Source organism: Anser cygnoides, chromosome 4 (assembly GCF_040182565.1).
Source record: "Anser cygnoides isolate HZ-2024a breed goose chromosome 4, Taihu_goose_T2T_genome, whole genome shotgun sequence".
Classification (NCBI taxonomy): domain Eukaryota; kingdom Metazoa; phylum Chordata; class Aves; order Anseriformes; family Anatidae; genus Anser; species Anser cygnoides.
In genome coordinates this window covers 79,245,767-79,263,864 of record NC_089876.1, presented here as the reverse complement: position 1 = coordinate 79,263,864, position 18,098 = coordinate 79,245,767, and the positions used below count along the sequence as shown (strand labels likewise).

Here is an 18,098-nt window from a genome sequence, read left to right as displayed (position 1 = left end):
TGTCAGGAGTGCTCAATCAAAATACAAAAAGAGAAGTGCTGACAGTCCACTGGAAAGGTTTTGGAGGTAATTAGGGTGGTTTTCAGGGTGAGCAGCTGGGAGTTGACAGAATAGGTCCTCCTCCTCCTCCCAGGAAGGAGAGGCCCCCAAAGGCAAGAAGGTCAGGGTTGCAGCTTCACCACTTTTATATCCTCCTGGATATTAAAATAAGGAGTGCTGAGTCTTTGGCCTGAAGGTCTGGCTCACTCCTCCCAAAGGTCTATAAATCAGCCTCTAGGACTGAGGCTCTTCGCCAGTGAGAAAATATTATTTATGGGTTGGAGACATGTTTCATTGACTCAGGGAGGCTGAGAGCAGATTAAGCTGTCCACATGGACATAGATATTCTGCAGAAGGAAGCTGCTTGCATAAAGCAAGTCTTTGGGTACTCAGTGACTTCATAGTCCAGCTTTTTGTTACGTGTCTGAACACAGACTGAAAAGTTTGGTTCAAGTGCTCACACTTTTGCAAATATTGTCTTTCTTTTAGGTTTCTTTACCACTGGATCATCCAAACACATACTGCCCTTAACAAATCTACCAAAACTGCTGTTGAGGGTTGAAGCCACAAAGATGAGGTAGCATAACATGAAAGGTATATATAAAAATTTAATTCAGTGCGTATTTGATACTCTGTTTTTACTCTAATAAAAAGGTAAACGTAATTTTTCACGAATCATTGTTCACAAAAAAAACAACAACTCTCTATGCTATTATGCACTGACTGCAAATGGTGTATTTAAATATTCCCTACAGTAATACTGGGGAAGAATTGACAGAAAAATCCTCAGTTCTCTCTCCGTCCTCATTCAGCAAATCAGGTTGAATATTTTGAACAAAATTCAGAAAGTATTTTCACATGTAGAATAGTTCAGCAGTTAAGATTGTGGTTTTAAGCAGTTCTGACTCTTCTCAAATTCTCTGCCTATGCCTTGGCACAAATAAATCAAACTCTTAAGCTGCTGCAATAATCTCTAAGAAACAAAACAGATGGAAAAAATAATGGGAGAGGGTACCTCAGTAGGATTTTGGCAACACAAACCTAATGTCTCTGTTCTCTACCTAATGTTTAGACTTGCAGCTGCCAAACCAAAATAAAAATAGTGGGGTTTTATTTGTTTGTTTTAAATATGTGGTGTATTTTATAAATAGCACACATTTTATATATATATTTAAAAAGTGGTACCAATGTGCCCAGGGAAAAAGTACTTAAAGCAGCAAAATACTTAAATACTCTTCACTAGATTTTGGAAGAGACCTCAGGAAAGAAAGAAGGCAATATGTACAGACAGGTACACAGACAACCTGTCTTGAATATAGACATCACCGACCTTTATATCTGCAGCCACAGTATCCACTAGCTTGATGCAAAGGGAAGGGCAGATGATGCTGAGCTGTCCCTGAGTTGTTCCTATCCATGGTCAGTGCTGGTATGGTCTCCTGGGGATCCTCCCTCAGCTAGGGAAAACACATCATCTCCCTCCTGGGTGCGGAAGCAAGGTCCGACCTGATAATGATGGAAAGAACAGCACTGATCAGGCACGGAGCTGCTTGAAAGGAGTCCTGTAGCAGCACCAATCATAATTTTTTTATTTCCTTTTATTGTCTTTTTCCCCCCTCTCATTTTCATCCTCATTAAAACCCTTGCTGCATCCCAGTTACACAATCTAACCTCTTTGGCCCTAGTTTTGCTCTCCTAATATCTTGTTTTTGTTATTTACTGTATGATTATCTTGCTAACCCTCCCATAGCAATTTTCTATCCCCCTGTGTTTATTATTTATAAAGATTTGGCCATTTCTCACACCATTATATTGTTGTTGCAGCTATAAAACAGAGTTAGCCTGGACAGCATGGAAACTGCTTTCTCTCTGATTTCAAGAAAGTTCAACAGCATATTTTTTTTTGTGTGCGTCTGTATGCGCAACTACATGGCCAGGGTAGGCCACCCTCTTGGGCATTAATCGCTTTTGATATCAGGAATTTCTCATGCTGTTGTCCTGAACTACACATTCTGGACAGGTTGCCTGTCTGTGCATCTCAACATGGCTGTGGCTGATCCTTTTCTACTTATGTACTTATGGACCTTCTTGATTTTGTGCAAACAGCCAAGCAATTTTGCTAAGGATGGTATTTCACTGGCATTCACTCTGTTGTAGCATGAGTAAAGTTGGCTCTCACAGCTGCCCCCAGCAGAACATTGCTAATTCCAACCAATTTTAGTTTTATGGGAGGCTCAATAATGTGTCTGCAAGGTGGTGGTTTTTGTTTTTGTTTTTTTTTTTTCAGCAAGAAACCTGAGAAGAAATAGTCACAATTATCAAATTTCACATTTAAATACATTTAAAATAACCTGTACACTACTGAGTTTTCTTGACTGATACAGAATGATAATCTCTTACAGGAAAACCACATCATTTTTAGGAATTTTTTTTTCCCTGAATCAATTAATGAAACACAACTGAAAGCACATCTTAAAAATTGTTGAGAACAAGCTCTATCTTCTTTATATAGCTCTAATGTGTACTATGGACTTGCAGTGAAATCTATCTACTTTGATTATTGTCCATTCTCTGAATGAAATAAAACTTAAAAATATAAAATATACACAAGGATCCTCATGCAACCTTAGAGATATAAACTTAAACTCCATCAAAAATATATAAATAAATAAAGATGTGCACATACTACGTTGAAAGAAATACATTTTGAGGAACCTATCTTTACTAAGACGAAGAAAAAACCCTAGAAAACCATACTACTAAATATGGCAGTATGTACGCATATGTTTGTGTGCACAGTCATGCAGCTTAAAAGCACACATAGCTTAGGGGCTTTTTGGTTACTTGCTTTTAATCTGTTCCAAAGTGTGGTCCTCAAATTGTGTTTTCTGTAATTGATTTTAGCTGAGCTATAATTCACTAAATTTGGAAACCTTAAATCTTCTTGGTCTTTGGTTGATTTTTTGGAGACAAATATTAAAACAAACTTCAAATCATACTAGTAACCACTGCAAGAATCAAGCTAAATTTTTTAGTGTTAAGAAAAATGTAACAGTTTTCTTTTTTAAGTGGAACAACTACAAAACCCCGTGTACATTTGTCATTTTTATTTCGATACTAATAATCAGGTTTTTATAACCTCATTCAAGAAACCCACAAGAATCTAACTGTTCTTTTTATATTGTTTGTGCCCTTTACATCATCTTCTACTTTTAATAACTAATGACGATAGGTAATTACTTAACAGATGGTAAAAGCATTTTAATTGCTTTTAAGGACTACTGAGCTTTGCTGTATTTGGGGAGCATTAACTTCTGTGACTTTTCATCTTCCTCAGCTCATTCCAAGTTTGTTCAGCCATCATTAAATATTGAAGGATCTCGGCTTTTTTTTCTCCAGCACCACTGAACAGGAGAGCAACATGAGGCTTCAGACTGCTGTTATTTCAGATACATGACTTTTGTGAGGCCACTCTTGACACTGAGGAAGCATCACCCTTCCCTTTTCTCTTCGGGTCTGATCACCACATCAGCCCATGCAGCCTAGGGCCCCTGACCTTTAGTTACCAGAGATACATCTCTCTCTCTTTCCTGTAGCAACATACTATCAGATCATTAAGAGGAGGCGAGGGGAAAAAAATGTCATACCTCAAAGCTAAACGGACTGAAGTCTCATTAACATCTTACATTGCATTAACACCATCTCCTGAGTAACACAGACAAGAGAAATTTCCAAATCAGAAGGGGTTAAAAATGAGGAGGGAAATTCATAGTCAACACAAACACAGTTACTAACCCTCTTTAGACGTACCTTGCACTTTGAATAAATTGCATGTTAACCACAGTAAATGCTGGCCTAATTAGTCAAGCTACGCTATACACCACCACCAATTCCGCTGAATGCTTCTTCAGTTCCAAAAGCTGTTTGTCTGGGATTGTATGTGAATGTGTACGACAAGCTGTGGTAAAAGACAAAAAACTGACTCAAATTTACTGTGTCACAAATTAGCAAAGAGTATGTCTAGAAACAAATAATTCAATTTTATGATTTCAGCTGAAATAAACTATATGGCTTTTGCATTTTGCATGAGACTGTGACATCTGAAATGAATAAAAAAGGATGATTTCATCAAATATAGGATCAACAGCCATTCTGTTATATAACTAAGGTTACAACTGATTAAGCTGTATATTTTTTATTGTATATAAAGAGTTGCACAGAGGATACTGGATAGACCATACATGAATTCTGGTTAAGTGTGCCCAGAAGTGTGATTCATTATTAAAAATAAAAGTTTATATCTGATTTGCTACTTGAAATAAAACAGGTACATAATATGAATGAAATAAATGGATTATAAGGTAGAGGTAGTGAAATTTTTATTTGAAGTGTAAAATGTAAAGGTTTGATTGCTCTTTGGGAAAAATTCAGTCAGCCAAGCACAGAGAGAGGCTGCAGACTCCCCCTCTCCTTTTGCTGAGGGATGAGCATTTCTCTCCTTCGTACATTGGTGAGTATTTATGCTAAGGTAGCCATCAATGACTAAATGAGAGTCAGTAGCATTGCCGTCTCCGACAACATTTGGTCAGTGGTCCAATACTAAAGTAACAGCTCCTGGAGTTATAAAAGACATTTTGTTCTCATAACAAAAAGTACATTTCCAACCCCATCAATCCTTGGAGAGAAGATGGAAAAAAATATAGAATAAAAACACTCAAGAAGTGGAATGTAGAAGAAATCAATGTTAATGATTTTTTAATATATCAACATTTATCAAGGCCCAAATTCTACTTTTGAACGCCTACCTACCTGCCTGCCAGGAATACATTTCCTCAGATTTTTACAGCGACAGCATCTTTCCACAAACATTTATACCACTGACCTCCAAGACTCTGTGAGTGCACCTTGCAGTCAGCCCCATCCAGCGAGTCCTCAAACCAAACTGGCCTTGTCAGAGCAAGAGGCGTGACCTGCTTATTTTCAACTGTATACCTCTGAGCTGCTCAGAGCACAGATATAAACTACCCATTTGTATGCACTGAATCTGAAAACCTCCTGTAACTTTGCAATTTTATTTTTCATTGAGAAGAAAATGATAGTTATTTGCCCAATGAAAACCCAAACATGACCTGCAACTTGCATTTTTTTCAATAATCTCTAGTACATTTATTAAACTGCTGTTCTGAGTGTATTATGTTCAAACACAGAGCGAATACTTATAATTATCACCATAAAAAAAGACTCAGTAGGTATTAATTTCTGATGTACTAAGCACTTTCTTTGCAATTCTGTTGTCATCTGGCATCATTGTCCCATAAATTTAGAGTGTTGCCTGGAACAGTTCTGCCTTGTTTTGTAACATGGCTCTTTATGATTTAGCAAGCTTAAACAGATATAGCTGATTGTATAGCCATTTGTGCTCACTACATTATGAAGATATGAAATACAATCTAAAAACTTTTAAAATACAACTTTCTCTGCACAGATTATTAAATTGTTTTGAACAAGCAAAATCCTAGATAAAGGATTTCTAAATTAGCCTAGGATTTACATGAGCTTGTAACAGATGGGGGAAAAATGCACAAAACACAGTAAGTCTTAGCAGGTGCTATATGAATAAAGCCAGAGAAAGGACAGAACGAGGAATAATCACACACTGGGGAGACACTAGTAATTACTACGCCTGACTTTGAGTAGTTTTTCTTTTCTACTACCTAAACTTTGGATCCTCACATACTGCACAGGATTCTGTCCTCAAAAGGACTCTGGGATTTGGCTTTTTTTTTTGTTTGTTTGTCTATTTGCTTTTTTCTGAAGACAGATAAAACTCTACAGAATACTACAGACTGGTGTGCACGCTTACTGCAAGATTTTCAAAACAGAATTCACTGCTCTTTAGAAACAGGTAAAAATAGACGCCAAAGAACCAGCTGTTTCTGCAGAGAGAGGAAAGCTGTGCTCGCAGACTCGCAGCTAATGGCACCCAGTGTGTGCGTCTCTCTCCCTGGCCTGTCAAACCCTTCCTCCAGTGTTGCCCATTTCACCATCTTCTTTCACTGTCACTCCACACCAAGTCGCTCCAAAAAGCCTCCACATGTGGAGGATTGTGTGGTGAAGACAGCTAAACCCTCCTCCACACAGGCCAGCATCCAAGCATGGCTTTGGACAGATGAGCGAAGCCTACCTTCACAGCTCCAGGAAGCACTCCGGCCCAAAAAATGAGGAGAAGCAGACTATGTCCCTCAAAAACTCTTCTGGGCTGTTTTTCATTTCTCTTCCTCTTTTCTGTAAACAGTATCGGAAAGAAATACTTTTACATTTTAATATGTCAGTGAATTAAGTGAAATTATATCATGATACACTGCCTAAATGAAAGGTATATGTAATATATAGCATTTGGTCTTGCAGTCTGACAAAAGAAATGGATTTCCTTTTAAATACCATTTTTTGAAAGCTGAAACAGAAAACAGATCCTCTTCCTGCCTGAAAAAGCACAAAAGGCACATTACTGGAAAACTGAGCTCTCTTCCTCAGCAATGAACTGTAACATGCTTGTATGTACTTAGAAAAGCTGACAGGAAACAACACATTTGCATTAGGCTTTACATATTTTTTTTTCTTTTCTTTTCTTCTTTTTTTTTTTTTTTTCCTGTAAACCTATGTTCTTTGAAGTCCTCCAAGAGCCACTAAAAGCAAGCACTTTGCAGGAGGCTCTCTGAACCTTAGAGAATTAAAGCTGTGAATGGACTATCGCCTTAGTTACACTACGTGATTTCCAGTCCCGGCAAGTGCACTAAGCTCATTCAGAGCAAACCACAGATTTATTGTAATTCTGAGAGCCCCAGGTTGGAGCCATTTCTGAGACAAAGCACAGTCAACAATCCTGAAACATTTTAGGCTTTCCATCCTTGATAAAAGTAAAACATACCTAGGAAGGGGAAACAAAGAAGTACCTATGGTTTAATTAAGGGCTGAAAAGCCATAGGTATCTTCTGATATTTGAACTAATCACAGTACTAAATTTTAAGTTACTACAATTTTTTTCTGTGTTGCACACACCTCTGGCAGAAGGCATATGGATGAATGTGTTTTCAAGGCTTGAGGCTAACATGTTCCTGTCTTTGTCTTATTGATATCATTATCCATTATTGATGGAAACAATAATATTGAAACTATCTTTACAGCCTCTGGGTACTCCAGGACAAAACTACAGCAAAACTCCCTCAGTGTTAAAACAATCACATCAGCAGGATCTTTGTACTTTTAATTACAAAGAATATTTATTTTCAGAAAGCAAACTAACTATGTATGCTTTACTAAAGGTGATAGCAGGTCAGTCTGGGAAAAGTAAAAAAAAAAATGCACTGAAAAAAACATTTGTAGATCATATGCATTCGCATCACCTGTTCTGTTTAAACTATTTAAAGCACTACCATGAGTCATGTCTGGTAGAGAAAATGAGACGGACACTGGCCATGCTTGTGCATCCTTTTCCCCATTAGTTGTCTGTTTTGTGTTTTCCTTCCAGGGACATCTGGGAAAGGAGAGAAAGGAGACCTCACCTGTCCAGCTTCAAAGAGAAGCAGATTTGCATCTGAGATCTCTGGGTCATGGGCACTCTGAAGTTTGCTAGTGCAGAAGTACTCACAGAGAGCAGAGATCATCCCTGGGCATCATCTGTATCTTAAGGGAGAAGGAAAATTCAGTACTCCCATAGATACTGGAGTATTTATTCTGAGGTTTCTAATGCTGAGTGCATTTCCCATTTCAATAGGGTACACATGGGCCTGGTTTATCACCTCACCAGTTTAGCAGAAACTATCTTAAGTGATTCAATGGTGATCATAGTACAAGAATGGCTGTTCCCACCATCAGTAGAATAACTCACAAACTCAATAGATATTATTAAGACTTAGATCCGTTGGCCCTTCTTTAGCCAATGCAAGGAAATACAGTTACCACAAGTTACCACAAAACAGATACTTGCAAAACCCATCTTGTGCTTCGTTCTTATGCTGCAAGGATATTTTTGGAGTGTGTCCTGACTCAGTTCAGCTTTTCGGCTGGATGAACAGGGGACAGAGCAACATACCTATTTGTACAGCTTGATGGGGGAAATAAAAGCAGGAGAGCAAAGGAGCACACAGTGATCAGCTGTCTATCAGGGACAGCAGCTGCTGAGTATTAGCTTTTGCTCAGAGCTGAGCTCAGAGCATCTGGCAGCTGAGGGGAGCAAGAACACAGTCCAGCTCCCACGCCAGGCTGCTCTGTCCAGACATCCTGCAGGGAGGGGTTGGGGGAGAGCTGGGCAGAGCCTCAAAACTCCCAGGTACTCCCAGGCGCAACACCTTGTTGCACAAGGGAGCTCATTCGCTACTAAAAGCGTGTCTGGGAATAGTTTCTGTTCTACTGATCAGTTTGATCTATAACAAGCTCTACATACATTTTCTTTAATCTGATAGGTTTGCTTGCCTAACTGATACTTCCATGGAGAAGTATTTATTCTGTAGAAAATACAGAATTCTCTAGAAAAGTACCAAGCAGTAATGCAGTAGTACTGCAAAAGTTTGCAAATCCAAAGCTCTAACAGAGGATCTGATAAGTCTGGGAAATAAACTTCATAGCATTTACTCATCATCCCAACAATCATCACAAAATAGAGGCTGTGAATCTTCTGCAGACTAGCAGGCTAGGGAGAAGGAAAAAATGTTGGTAGTAATATCTATGTTTTTTCTATATTCTTATTTATTTATTTACTATCTTGTCTCCAACCTAGTAGAAGGAAAAATAATTAGAAAGAGGAAAAAAATAGATTAAATCAAAATTTGGTCATTAGCTAGCAGCTCAGATTCCTACAGTCTGGTGCTTAAACCTACATGATGCATTCAGGAGCTCTATAGTACATCCACCATCTGTAATTCCAAACATAAAAGAACAGCGTGAGTTGAAATAGATGTTACTGAAATAAAGATAACTCAGGGTATTATGAGTTTACCCTCTTTTCTTCCTCTGTGTAATTTTATATGTGTATAATGACCAGTGAAACCATGCAGGAGCAGGTGGGTATTTCTTCTTATTTTTAAAAACTTTAAAAAGTACTTTTAAAAGGTACAAAAGTATTGTGGCTGTGTCTGTACTGACACCACCTTGATCCCTGAGTTACATACACTTGCATTTACACCTTAAGCAAGCAATCCTTTTTAATCTTGATGATGCGAAATAGCAAGCATTTTGGAATGAAATGATAGTTTTTACTTTTAAACATAGGCTTACATGTAATATTATACCCCATAGACCCAATCTGTACAATTAGAATTATCTATCTGATGAAAAGGCAATCAGTTTTTCACTGGCAATATTCTGGTCTAAAATTATTTGCTGATGTAATACATATTTTGGAGAAATTGCTCAACTGTGGATGAGAAGTTCTTACCATAGGAAAAGGTGCCTGTAACCCCATTACTGAAAAAAACAGATCAGACAATTTTCTTTAAAGCTCAGCTGTTATGCAGTTTGTTTGTTTGTTTTTAATCCTTGGAAATCCGTCTTCTCCTCTAGCAGCTTGGCAATTCTTGCTCTCTACATTAAGTTAGAAGAGATTTTCTTATTCATACAAAGTGCCTGTGGGAAAAAATCCTGCTTAATTCTCCACAACATATCTTTGAGTACAAACTTTCAGAGTCACTCTGTGTTGCTTTGAAAAATGGAAATGATGTTCTGGTTACAGCTTACAGACGGGTGTTGCTTGAGAAAGACTTTATAAGAAGATAAAGATGAATCTTATTAAGCCAAATCTCTTCATTTCCGCCCTTACACTTCAGTATGTTTTGAATGTGATTTCAAGAAAGATCATAAATGAGTATGGACTTTCACAGCATTGAGAAACACACATGTGCCCCTTAAAGCCTCTTCCATTACTAGAATGTTTTTAGATCTGGGAATACAAACTGTGGCTAGTTCTAGGGTGCAAGCAGAGGAAGGGGTACCTGGAAACAGCCAAAGGGATTCAGAAGTGCATGCTGTTGTTAATATGAGCATTATTTTCCCCATTAAACAATGGCTGCATTTTCTTTGAGCAACATTACTGTTACACAGCTGGCTATAATGTTCAGTTTAGGAAAATGAACTGCTGTGTGACTGACAGATTTTTGACTCAAATAATGGATTATGATTTGGGGGCGGCAATGGATAACATTCTTCACCCATTTGCTTAAGGTTCTTTTTCATCATAAAAATTGCATCTCATGTAATGTGACTGCACTATATGATCTTGTAGATATGCAAGTAACACTCACTTTTGGATTAAAATTGCATCCATTTAAATGGCATGCAGAAGCATGTAGACATCTATTTTAGTGGTTTTAGCTTGTAAAAGAAAGAGATCAGAATGGAAAGTGTAAAAATCATTAAACAAGTAGATATGTATGCGATACAGGTGCATTGTAGCTTACCTGGAAACTGGGGTGGACAAGATCGTACAGTCCTAACTTTCCACTGCTTGGCTAAGACAAATGCTGTTTGTACTGCTTCTTAAAGATACTACCAGTAAACCTAGCCAAAGTATCTTAATTTTTAATAACATTTCAAAGTCATTGTGTTGTTGGGATAACCACCAATCACACTGATCAACAGACCCTGTTTCCTTATATTCTTGTCTGTATCCATTTTTGGTCTCTTTCCATATAGTTGCATTGAACAGGGAAACCTGGGAGTTACCTTTTAGTTCCAGGTGTGTGTAAGCTGTAACACAATCGGGTCTGGCAGTGCTTCATACTTTTCAAAGCCTGCAATAGTAACAACAGCACATTAACAAATGACAGTTTTAAAATGATACAGCAACAAGTATGTCACTTAAAAATAGATTTTTTTTTTTTTTTTTTTAAAGTGCCAATTCCTATCCAGAAGAGCTTACCTAACAAATCAGGAAAAATCTTCTGTTTTGGAGTGTGCAGCACAGCTTTGCTAATAAAAGGCTCTCAGAGCTTAGATAATACTGAGTATAAACTTCCAGCATTTTACAGTCCTCTGACCTGAGCTAGCAATCTGAAAATACTGATTTGCAAATTACCAGTCAACGCACTTCCCCAACTGCTAACAGAAATGCATATCACAAAAATATATCTGTCAGAATGTTTCTTACTGTAGCAGTACTTAAACACTAGCAGAAAGAGAGAAGAAAGAAAACTGCATTATACAAATAATAATAATAATTAAATAATCGTGATTAAGATTAAATAGGTGAGTTTGTAAAAAAGCACAGAATATTTCCATAGACCCAAGAATTCAGATGATACAGCGCTCAGAAATTTTCTGCCAGAGCTCTATATTCTTTGCCTTTAAGAAATTTTGATATATCAACAGCCATATGCTTTAGTTTACTGGACTGTGCTGATTTCAGTAACATTTTGCTTTTGATGAGAAAAATCTAAGAGATCTAAAAACCTACGTGATGTTTCAAAATGAGTTTTCATTTAAAATGTATAATAAATATGCATACACCATTGGATTAAAAAAAAATGATTTTATCAAAATTTCTCCAGCAATACCATGATGAACTGTAAATTCTGTACTACAGAAATATAAGTATGGGAGGAGAAAAATAAACTTGCAATGAAGAAGATCAAGGCTTCGCTACTGTTCAGAAAATATATTTTTTCCACTGGCCACACAGCATCATTGCAGAATTTTCTCTTTTTGTCAGGATATAGGAACCACATTAAATATATGAATATATAGGATACATTCATCTAAATATTCTTGATTCTGCTTCAGTGAGTAAGAAATGGTTAAATGATCTCTTGAGGTAATTTCTAACTACGAATATGCTTTCTAGAGTAAATGAATACTGCAGAGTCCCCCTTTATAACAAAAGGACATATCTTCAAGTACGTTTGTGCCCTTTGAAAAGATGATAGCACCTAAGAGAATGTTTAGTAGTATGCAGAGCATTGTTTCCTAATTCAGATTCATCTTGATAAGAGTACGTTACCTGATCCATGCAGGCATTTTTGAAAAATAGACTAAATACATGAGTATCTTGGAAATCTCCCCAAATTTTGGAGTTACTAGTTAAATGGGCAAGCTCTTTAGACATACTCCATTAAAACAATGGAGATTACAGAGTAATTTGGGATCTTGCTTCCATATTAACTAGAGTTAATAAAACAGCCATTTTCAAACACAGTATGCTACTTTATTATAAAGTTGTATTTACCGGGGGCAATATAATATATGGATTGACATTAGGAAAATATTTGGGAAAATTCCAAAAGAAGTAAATTATCTTGGAATGCAGGACTTCCTGACTCGGAATTATGGTGCAGGTATTGGTAATCTGTTTCCAGAGTGAATAATCATAACCATTCCATGAGTAACAAGTCTCTAAATAGGTTCAAGTGAAATATTCATAGAATTGAACTGATCCTTGTTTCCGATCCCCTGTTGAACCTGTAGATTCTTTTATTTTATGTCTTCCAGCAAATTTGGTGCTGTTTTAAGCAACTTGATATCTATACTTCTGAGAATGAAAGAAATGAGGGAAATTGCACTTTGACCCTGATTTGTGAAAGAACTTGCCTTATTTTAACCCATAAAGAGTACATTCTTCTTTTCTTATAGAAAAAGCCAATTATGAAAATTTTCCAGGTGTGTTTTTTTTTTTTTTAGATGAGAATTCAGCTACTGCCATCTATTGATACGTTGCGAAGTGTCACTGGAAGAGCAGATCTTCACTGTATCTTTTCAAAGAGTACTGTAAAATATCAGGGGTGAGAAGAGGACACTGAAAGAATGTTTCTCTTTCACAGCAGTGAAACAGTGATTTGGAGAGGTAAGCAGTGAAACAGTGATTTGGGGAGGTAAGAAAATATCACTAGTAATTTAAGGGTTAGGTAAAGGCATGAGCTGCTTTTATTTTAGAAGTAAATCTTCCAACATGAAGGACAACTTCCACGTACATAAGGGAGGTATGTCACTAAATGACTTATCTAACAAACATGTCTGAGATGCATGGTTGCATTGTCCTCATTAGTTCATATCCAGGTGTGTTGGCCTACGTTCGGCTCTTTAATAACAGCCCCATCTCACTGGACATGTTCATTCCCAAAGCCTTTGGAAAACAGCCTATGTTTCCAACCATCTGTGGGAGGAATGCACTGACCTCAATTAATTAACCAAAATCAAGCCAGTTTTATAAATGAACAAGACCAAAGACATAAATGCACTGAATCTGAAAAAGGAGCGAGTTCTGACTTTCAGCAAAGCCTGGACTATATGATAGAGAGAGAACCACGAACTTCGTGAAACTGCCACAACAGCTGAGGAACGCAGTTCAGTCAGAGAAAGCTCATGGGAGTGAAGGGGAAAGCAGGGAAGGGTCTGAGGTGAAATCTAGTAATTTCATGCTATCGCCTATCACAGCAAACCCTTCAACACTTATTTTTCTCTCTGTTGTGCTGAACAGCAATAGCACTCATTAACTCCTCTTTTCTAAGAAGCAAGGTCTGACATCTATATAATACACCTAAGGGCTTTTTGAATATTATTGCTCTCCCTTTCTCAAATGAATAACAAGGCCATTTGCAGGTTTTCATGAGCATTTTTTTTCTCACTGCTTCTTTCCTCTTCAGTTGATCACGCATAAATAAGATTTTTGCCCTTCAGAAAACAAGCTTGGCTTATCTGTACAGAAATCTGCTTTGTTAATTTGTTTTCAGCTGAGTATACAAAATATCTGCTGCAAACTTCCTCCATTTTGTCAACATCTTGCTAATCACTTAAATGACACAGTTTTCTTCATTTCTTTTTTTTTTTTTTAATGAGACATGTTGGAGAGAGGGAGAGTCTGTCTTCAGTTACTCATTTCATTTATTCAAATTACAGCTTTCCAATCCAATACTGCAGAAAAAATACTCCAGGGTAAATTTGGAAGTCTGTTTCATTATGATCCCTTAAGTATAATGTAATTAGAATCATGCCATGAATAACAGTTTAGAAGCAATTATTTTATGACTAGGTGAATTTCTACCTCACAGCAAATATTTCTCACATTTCTGTCTGCTAGACATTTTAACTGGTGTTAAGAAGATTAGAGAGATTAAATAGACATTTATAATCATGAAAGGAAACCAATAGCAATCTTACTCTTTGTTTGAGGAAGCAGAACAGGGGGAGTTGAGGGCCTGGGCCAGCTGTAGGTTCTGCAACACAAGCTGCAACTTAACAGAGGCCTGATGCAAAGATTCTTGAAGACTTGCTGTATCCACTGGATCAGATCCTTCAAAAGTTGTGGATCCTCTAATTGTGATCAGCGTCTTGGAAGAAACAACACAGGCACAGGTTGAATGTAAGGTTGGGGGGCTAGTCAGAGAGAAGGGAATTAGAAAGGTGGAAATACACCAGCCCCATAGTGGTGTGGTTTAGCGCAGAAATATGATGAACACTGAGAAAATGGAAGGCAATTAGCCCACAAAACGGTTAATTGCTCTACTATCAAAAGGCAAGAATGGAGATTATAAAGCTGAGCCAGCTTCAAGCTCATTATCCTCACTCTCTGCCTGAGTTACAGCTCCCAAAGAGCCCAGGCTTTCTTGTGTGGATTCAGGGCAGTCCTGTTGCAACAGACCAGATACAGTGGCGAGCTTCCAGGATTGCTATAGATTTCAGGACAGCTGATTTCCTGATAAACTGTTGGGAAAAAGAAAAAAAAAAAAAGAAAAAAAAAGGACAATCAGAACTGTATTGTTTTTTAGAAGTTATAGAAATTATATCATTTAAATATTATAGACTAAACACATATAAATAACCTCTTTAGCCACTGAGAGGGATTCTGCCCTTCCTAATTAGGATTGTGCAGTTTAACATCCATTCTTTACCATACCATGTGAAAAGTTACAAATAAGAAGTGCATTACTAGTTGCTTCTTCACTTCAACACTATACAAGAATAATAAGCCTTTTAGTCTTCAACATGAAAATGTAGCTCCACACAACATCTGTGGTGGAATTGTCATTTTAAGGCCTTGAAGCTCACCAAGAATGTGTCCTTCCTTTCTTTACTATTATACTTATTTCCCTTTAAAAATAAAAGTTACATTAATTATTATTGTAACGGTTTGCACATAATCTCCTAAAAATAAATACCCATGTAATGAGCCTGAAATGATATGGTAATTTCTTAATTCAAAATAATTACATGGCTATTTGTGCCCTCTAAAATAAGGTATTACTTATTCAGCCCAAACAAATTGCTATTTTCCCAGGTTTTGAACGCTGGTAAACAGTAGCACAACAGTCAGCTGAATACAAATCCTGAAAAAATTTTTATGTTAGATGCTTACTTACACAGAAACAGAAACAAATATTTGTCAAGGCAACAAGCAGACTTTAGTACAACCAAGGGAAAAACAAAAGAAAGGCCTTGAAAACAGGACTGAAAACGCAACCAAGTCAGAGTGCTACAAAGGCACCAGCTGGCACAAAGTCACCTAGGTGCCTGCTATAAAGTCTTACAAACTTGAAAAATGAAAGATAAAAGAGTGGAATTTGTTTGGTTTATTTTGGCTTGTTTGCATCTAAGTTAACTGCGTATCTTCCTATATCACCTGCAGACACAGATAGGAAAGCCACCAGAGAGGTGGAAACTGGAAGGAAAGAAGGTACAAGGGAAGAGAGACATTTAAGCTATTGATTCCTCTAAATCGATAAAAAGTCTTCCACTGGTTTTAATGGAGGCTGGAGAAGGCCTAGATTTTGGAGCACTAATAAAGGATTAAAAGTCACCTTGTTCTAAATGGCAATAGAATGCTTCTCATTTACTTTAATAACATACGCTACAGCCACAGGCACTCATGACTATTGACTGCTAAATGGTAATTCTCTGCTTTCTCGGTCCGGAAGAATAACTGATAATGAAGGACTTGCAAATAGATTGGTGCTGCTCCATATGAAGACAGAGCCCTTCAAAACCCAGAGTGGACATCCAGTACTTCCCAGACATGCATGAATGTGCTCCATGCATTTACTACGTGAGTAAATGAAATTGTGCACTACTTTTCGTCTGTGATGATTAAATATTTGGGCCTGCAATGAAAATTAAATCCACACTTGATTTTGTATTTCTATGCTGCACAGCTACTCTTACTTCTCTTTTTGTTTAAACACACTGGACTGAGTTTTATACCTGTATTTGTTCTTGGAGTTACTGATTTCACTCACAGAAGTGATATGCAAGATATCATTTGATATGTAGTGATATGCAGAAGTATATGCAAGATCTGGCATGCTGTTTCCTGCTTCCAGAAAAATTTAAGAATCAGATGAAAACTGATCCATCCCAATTGCATACATCATGGGTGAGAAACAAAACTCAGTAATCAACGTTTCTACTTAAAATCATAAGCAACACAGAATAAACTAAAGAAGCAATATTTTCAGAGGGTGATAGATTATAAAGAAGATATAACACAGGCTTTGTTTTTGCAAATGTTTTCAACTTAGAACAGGGCACTTCAAGCTACTTTGTACTCTTTCATGCAAGGTCAACTTAATTCAAACTTGATTTTTGCTAAGGTTGTCTTGATGTTTTGCATACCAATATTGTTTTAGGTGCTCTTGATACTTACATATTTTCACGAGAATATTGCTGAGTCCTTTAGCTAAAGCTCTTTACAGTTTTCTAGATGGATTCTTTCAAAACACCACAAGGAAAAGAGGAAAAGTAAAAATAAAATTAAAAAAAAAAAGAGGTTTGTGTCCTTTCTTTAGCTGTCAATTAACATACTCCTTGTTGTTCAGGAGTAAATGGCATTGAATTTAGTAGCTTGTGATAGCACAGTACTAAATAGCCCCACCATTGTACTTGTAAACAGCAGCAAAAATTACCCATGAACTCTTTGGTCAGTCCCACATTTTTACGATACAAGATTTTTAACAACTTGGCTACATTTAACATGCTATTACTGGTAGCTCTGATGGGAGTTACATCACTGGGTTTAGCATCCAACACCCCAGTACTAGCAGTACATGTGTTAGAACAAAACAGAATATCCCAAGTTGGAAGGCATCCACAAAGATCAAGTTCAACTCCTGACTCTACATAGGACTATCTAAAAATTAAACCATATCTGAGAGTATTGTCTAAAGGATTCTTGAACTCCAGCAGGCTTAGAGCCATGACCAATTCTGAGGGGGGCCCACCCATACTCGTGGTGAAGAACCTTTTCCTAATACCCAGCCTGAACCTCCCATGACTCAGGTCCAAGCAGTTCCCTCAGGTCCTGTCCCTGTCAACAGAGGAGGTCCTGCCTCTCCGCTCCCCTCGTGAGGGAGCTGCAGGCCGCCATGAGGCCTCCTCTCAGTCTCCTCTTCCCTGGTCTGAACAAACCAAAGGACCTCAGCTGTTCCTCATACATCTTGCCCTCTAGGTCCTTTACCATTTTTGTTGCCCTGCTTTGGACACACACTAAAAATTTTATACCCTTCTTATATTATGGCACCCAAAACTGCACACAGTGCTTGAGATGAATGCATGTGCCTTTGCCTGTTTTGAGTGATGACATCCAAATTATCTGGAACATATCAGCTGAAACTTCAGCTTTTATTCTAATGTAAGTGTTGTTACATCATCTTGAATAAATGTATTTTACCCATCTCAGTGATATTGCTTGTTTCAGCTTGTTCGGTTTTAATTCAGGCCTGAGCTGCTCCATAATCATTTGTTCACATTTATGAGATTGCACATTGTTGACTAATAGCTTCATTTTGCTGAGTTTCCATTTATTACTGTCACAGTTACAATTGGTTTTGAATTTTTGTAACTTGCCTATCCTAGCATGAATCTAATTTCATTGACGTTTAACACTGATCCTGAGGGCTCCTCTTTGACCGTTTGTCACCCAAAGATCAAATACTTTTGCTGCTGACTTTTAAAATCAATTACAATATCGCAGGATTTGGCTGAGAGGATAACCCAAAGTGAAAGGCAGTGAGTCTTAAGAGAGAGAGTTTCCCGATGCATTAAATAAGATTGATTTTCTATGTGCAGAAACAAAAGATCTGGTA

At 37.4% G+C, this 18,098-nt stretch overlaps 1 long non-coding RNA gene across 4 annotated transcripts in view; it reads right to left on the bottom strand.

Annotated features, from left to right (window-relative positions):
- The window catches only part of LOC106038630 (uncharacterized), a 201,598-nt gene that overhangs the window by 8,290 nt on the left and 175,210 nt on the right, over nucleotides 1-18,098 (bottom strand). The window contains exons 12-20 of one of the 4 annotated variants that reach the window (XR_010831306.1): nucleotides 16,661-16,724; nucleotides 14,588-14,724; nucleotides 14,182-14,351; nucleotides 10,756-10,823; nucleotides 9,473-9,660; nucleotides 6,224-6,324; nucleotides 3,850-3,997; nucleotides 3,687-3,744; nucleotides 1,370-1,545 (exon numbers count right to left, since the gene is read on the bottom strand). This is a non-coding gene — a long non-coding RNA (uncharacterized lncRNA). The remainder of the gene's footprint in view (nucleotides 1-1,369; nucleotides 1,546-3,686; nucleotides 3,745-3,849; nucleotides 3,998-6,223; nucleotides 6,325-9,472; nucleotides 9,661-10,755; nucleotides 10,824-14,181; nucleotides 14,352-14,587; nucleotides 14,725-16,660; nucleotides 16,725-18,098) is intronic. The other 3 variants (XR_010831307.1, XR_010831305.1, XR_010831308.1) reach the window with 3 other exon arrangements.